Raw genomic sequence first — 5,666 nt, 5'->3', positions numbered from 1 at the left:
TTTTGGTTTGTTTAAGTCTTTGCGGATATGGGATTGCTGGTTTGTACGGGGGTGGTGGTTTGTAAGTTTTATCCTTGGCTTCTCCTTCTTGGTCGGTTTGTTTATCGGGTTCCACCGGTTCCTCTTCTTGGTTGGTAGGTATATTTCCTTTAGAAGTTTTGGACTCGCTCATTGCTGGGTTATGAGGCCCTTCGACAGCGGTCCCACTTCGTAACGAGATAGCGTTAGCTTTCCCTCGAGGGTTTGGTTGAGGTTGTCCAGGGAATTGGCCTCCAGGTGTAGTTTGTGGGGCTTGGTTTTGTGCTACCTGTGAGATCTGGGTTTCAAGCATCTTGTTGTGAGTGATCATCTGATCAACCTTGGTTCCTAATTGCGTTATCAGTTCGTTTACGTGAATGTTCTGGTTTAGGAATTCTTTATTTTGCTGAGTCTGGCCCGATATAAAGCTCTCCATGATCTTCTCAAGGTTAGACTTCTGAGGCACAGCTTGCATAGGTTGATTTGGTTTTTGGGCTTGATAATCTTGTGGTCTTTGAGGTGCATAATTTTGGATAGGGTTCTGGTTTTTATAGGAAAAATTTGGATGATTCTTCCATCCAGGGTTGTAAGTGTTTGAAAATGGGTTACCTTGGGCGTAATTCACTTGGTCGGTGTTCAGGTCGTTCAAAAGGTTACACTCCACCGATTCGTGTCCTTTAGATTCACAAAGTTCGCACTCTGTGTGGACTACTGCTGCGGTGTTAGTGTTTGTAGACATATGTTCGATCCTAAGGGCTAAAGCGTCCATTTTCGCCTGCATCATGTCTAAAGAGCTTACCTCATGTATTCCACCTTGGGTCTTCTTTTTCTCTATTGATGCTCGTTCAGTTCCCCATTGGTAATGGTTTTGGGCCATATCCACAATTAGGTCACAAGCTTCACGGTAAGGTTTGTTCATCAGCGCGCCACTTGCGGCAGCGTCGATGCTCATCTTGGTGTTATAATGGAGTCCATTGTAGAAGGTATGAACGATCAGCCATTGTTCTAGGCCATGGTGTGGGCAGACTCTTAATAGCTCTTTATATCTCTCCCAAGCTTCAAAAAGCGATTCTCCTTGGTTTTGAGTAAATCTAGTTATTTGGTTTTGAAGAACGGCAGTCTTACTAGGGGAAAATATCTAGAAAGGAACACTCTCCTAAGGTCTTCCCAGGTAGTTATTGAATTAGCTGGAAGTGAATCTAACCTTGAACGTGTTTTATCCCTGAGGGAGAAAGGAAATAATCTCAAACGGATCGCATCGGTTGAAACGTCGTTGGATTTAAAGGTGTCGGCCAGTTGGATAAAGACTTTTAAATGTTGATTTGGGTTCTCAGTAGCGAGACCCGAGAATTGGTTCTGTTGCACTAATTGCAACAAAGATGGTTTTAGTTCGAAATTGTTAGCAGGAATAAGGGGGTTTACTATACTCGAACTAGGTTCCTCGTCAGAGGGTTGGGCAAATTCCTTAAGACGTCTCTGGTCGCGATTATCGGCCATAGCTTTCTTAATTCGGATGAGTAAGACGCATGTACGAGTGTGACATTCGGGTTCCGGTATAGGATCTACTAAATTTCCTGTACTATGGGTTCTTCGCATTTATCGGCTAATAATGCCTTAGTCTAGACGGTGTAACAACAGGGTACGAAATTTGACAAAGTTGGTCCCCGGCAACGGCGCCAAAAACTTGATCGGTGAATTCGCAAGTGCACGAATCGCGTCAGAGTAATATAAAAGAATATCGATCCCATAGAGACCAAATCGTCAATCTATTGATTACTATTGTTACGATGTTTATCTAAGGCGGTATAAAAGAGATATTGGTGTTGCAAAATAACGGTAAATAATAAATGCAGTGCAGATAAAGACAGGTTTGAATGTATATCACGTCAGTTAAGTGATGTTTCGATTGTCTAAATAGAACTACTTATGAGGCAATATTTTCTACTCTTGAAAAGAATCCATTTAACAGGAACTGTCGCTTTCACGTATTCAAAACCGAGTTTACCCTTAAATTAAGGCCTTTTATTGTCACTTATAAAAGGTGTGCAGAACGCTAAAGTAGTAAACTTATTTTTAAGAAATAAGATTGGGAAACTTAGTTGAAAAGTGATTTTGATTTGGAAAGTTTTACCCAAGGAGTTTCCTGATTTTAAATCTATCAAAGCGTTCGAAAACAGTTTCAAAAATCATTTTTCCTTAAAGTGATAAAAATTCCTAGTTAACTAAGCCAGGGTGCTTTCACACTCCTTGAATAGTTAAAACTAACCAAGTTTGTTTCAGAAAACTCAAGTTAAAAATCAAAAACAACCTTTAAAGTATTTCTACATATTCAATATGTGAAACATCTCTTTAACCGCGATTCTTACAGTCTAACCTTTTAAAATATTTAGCCAGACATGGTAATACCAACAAACACAACGATTTTGATCATAATGAAAAGTTATTTTAGAATGTGAGGCGTAAAGAACGAGTAAAGCGTGTAAAATAAATAAAGTAAAGCGTAGACAGAAAATAAATACAGTAAAGCGTAGACAGAAAATAAATAAAGTAAAGCGAGACAGAAAATAAATAAAGTAAAGCGTAGACATAAATTAAATAAAGTAAAGCGAGACAGAAAATAAATAAAGTAAAGCATAGACAGAAATTAAATAAAGTAAAGCGTAGACAGGTAAATAAATAAAATAAAGCGAGGCAAGTAAATAAATAAAATAAAGCGAGACAAGTAAATAAATAAATAAAAGCGATAAATAAGAACCTGCTTCAAACGGAGGCTTTAAATCTGGTACAAGGAAAATAAACCTCTGACTCTGAAGATAAAGACGGAAGCAACTCGAAGTGACCCAACTCAATCTCACTAAGGTGCGATAACCCCCCGATGTGACGGATTACCGCTTTTACAAATGAAGAATATAGTCTTAGTGTTGTAAACTAAGTTGGATGATTTGAAAATGAAATGGAACGAAATATTTATAGAGGATTTCAGCAACTTGCAAAGACCATGGTGCCCTTCAACTTCTCCTTAGTGGGAACGTGATTTGCAAAGGTGGCAACCACCATCCCTTCATGGCGTTCAAAAGGTTACACTCCGCCGATTCGTGTCCTTTAGATCCACAAAGTTCGCACTCTGTGTGGACTACTGTTGCGGTGTTAGTGTTTGTAGACATATGTTCGATCCTAAGGTCTAAAGCGTCCATTTTCGCCTGCATCATGTCTAGAGAGCTTACCTAATGTATTCCATCTTGGGTCTCCTTTTTCTCTATTGATGCTCATTCAGTTCTCCATTGGTAATGGTTTTGGGCCATATCCTCAATTAGGTCACAAGCTTTAGGGTAAGGTTTGTTCATCAGCGCGCCACCTGCGGCAGCATCGATGCTCATCTTGGTGTTATAATGGAGTCCATTGTAGAAGGTATGAACGATCAACCATTGTTCTAGGCCATGGTGTGGGCAGACTCTTAATAGCTCTTTATATCTCTCCCAAGCTTCAAAAAGTGATTCTCCTTGGTTTTGAGTAAATCTAGTTATTTGGTTTCGAAGAACAGCAGTCTTACTAGGGGGAAAATATCTAGCAAGGAACACTCTCCTAAGGTCTTCCCAGGTAGTTATTGAATTAGCTGGAAGTGAATCTAACCATGAACGTGCTCTATCCCTGAGGGAGAAAGGAAATAATCTCAAACAGATCGCATCGGGTGAAGCGCTGTTGGATTTAAAGGTGTCGACCAGTTGAATAAAGACTTTTAAATGTTGATTTGGGTTCTCAGTAGCGAGACCCGAGAATTGGTTATGTTGCACTAATTGCAACAAAGATGGTTTTAGTTCGAAATTGTTAGCAGGAATAAGGGGGTTTACTATACTAGAACTAGGTTCCTCGTCAGAGGGTTGTGCAAATTCCTTAAGAGGTCTCCGGTCGCGATTCTCGGCCATAGCTTTCTTAATTCGGATGAGTAAGAGGCGTGTACGAGTGTAACGTTCGGGTTCCGCTAAAGGATCTACTAAATTTACGGTACTATGGGTTCTTCGCATTTACCGGCTAATAATGCCTTAGTCTAGACGGTGTAACAACAGGGTACGAAATTTGACGAAGTTGGTCCCCGGCAACGGCGCCAAAAACTTGATCGGTGAATTCGCAAGTGCACGAATCGCGTCAGAGTAATATAAAAGAATATCGATCCCACAAAGACCAAATCGTCAATCTATCGATTACTATCGTTACGATGTTTATCTAAGGCGGTATAAAAGAGATATTGGTGTTGCAAAATAACGGTAAATAATAAATGTAGTGCGGATAAAGACAAGTTTGAATGTATATCACGTCAGTTAAGTGATGTTTCGATTGTCTAAATAGAACTACTTATGAGGAAATATTTTCTACTCTTGAAAAGAATCCATTTAATAGGAACTGTCGCTTTCGCGTATTCAGATTTTAGTTTACCCTTAAATTAAGGCCTTTTATTGTCACTTATAAAAGGTGCGTAGAACGCTAAAGTAGTAAACTTATTTTTAAGAAATAAGACTCGGAAACTTAGTTGAAAAGTGATTTTGATTTGGAAAGTTTTACCCAAGGAGTTTCTTGATTTTAAATCTATCAACGTGTCCGAAAACAGTTTCAAAAATCGTTTTTCCTTAAAGTGATAAAAATTCCTAGTTAACTAAGTCAGGGTGCTTTCGCACTCCTTGAATAGTTAAAACTAACCAAGTTTGTTTCAGAAAACTCAAGTTAAAAATCAAAACAGCCTTTAAAGTATTTCTACATATTCAATATGTGAAACATCTCTTTAACCGCGATCCTTACATTCTAACCTTTTAAAAGATTTAGCTAGACATGGTAATACCAACAAACACAACGATATTGATCATAATGAAAAGTTTTTTTAGAATGTGAGGCGTAAAGAACGAGTAAAGCGTGTAAAATAGATAAAGTAAAGCATAGACAGAAAATAAATAAAGTAAAGCGAGACAGAAAATAAATAAAGTAAAGCGTAGACAGAAATTAAATAAAGTAAAGCGTAGACAGGTAAATAAATAAAATAAAGCGAGGCAAGTAAATAAAATAAAGCGATACAAGTAAATAAATAAATAAAAGCGATAAATAAGAATCTGCTCCAAACGGAGGCTTTAAATCTGGTACAAGGAAAATAAACCTCTGACTCTGAAGATAAAGACGACAGCAACTCGAAGTGACCTAACTCAATCTCACTATGGGCTAGTGTTACCCCCCGATGTGACGGATTACCGCTTTTACAGATGAAGAATATAGTCTTAGTGTTGTAAACTAAGTTGGATGATTTGAAAATGAAATGGAACGAACTATTTATAGAGGATTTCAGCAGCTTGCAAAGATCATGGTGCCCTCCAACTTCTCCTTAGTGGGAACGCGATTTGCAAAGGTGGCGTCCGCCATCCCTTCATGGCGCCGCCATGTGTGGAAATGGGAAAGATCATGGGAACGTGGCGGTTACCTCCTGGTTGAGGGCTGATGAGTCATGGCTTCTCCTATAGCGACCGCCATGTGCAACGCCATGTGTACAATATTCGCCGAAAAACCCTAATTTTAGGTCTTTTTGCTTCGTTTCTTCTAAAAGGGTCCCGAAAGAGCTAAATATCTAAAAACAACATAAAAGAGAGCATAATACAAACAAAATGATAATA

General features: G+C 38.8%; 2 non-coding genes across 2 annotated transcripts; both read left to right on the top strand.

Annotated features, from left to right (window-relative positions):
* The first annotated feature begins 1,025 nt into the window (after positions 1–1,025).
* LOC127109940 (small nucleolar RNA R71) lies at positions 1,026–1,132 on the top strand. The gene has a single exon (XR_007797183.1). It is a non-coding gene; the product is annotated as a small nucleolar RNA R71 (small nucleolar RNA).
* Positions 1,133–3,450: 2,318 nt separating this feature from the next.
* Positions 3,451–3,557, top strand: LOC127109934 (small nucleolar RNA R71). The gene has a single exon (XR_007797177.1). It is a non-coding gene; the product is annotated as a small nucleolar RNA R71 (small nucleolar RNA).
* Positions 3,558–5,666: the final 2,109 nt, after the last annotated feature.

The sequence above is a fragment of the Lathyrus oleraceus genome, chromosome 7, assembly GCF_024323335.1.
Source record: "Lathyrus oleraceus cultivar Zhongwan6 chromosome 7, CAAS_Psat_ZW6_1.0, whole genome shotgun sequence".
Classification (NCBI taxonomy): Eukaryota; Viridiplantae; Streptophyta; class Magnoliopsida; order Fabales; family Fabaceae; genus Lathyrus; species Lathyrus oleraceus.
This window is presented reverse-complemented; position numbering and strand designations above follow the sequence as displayed.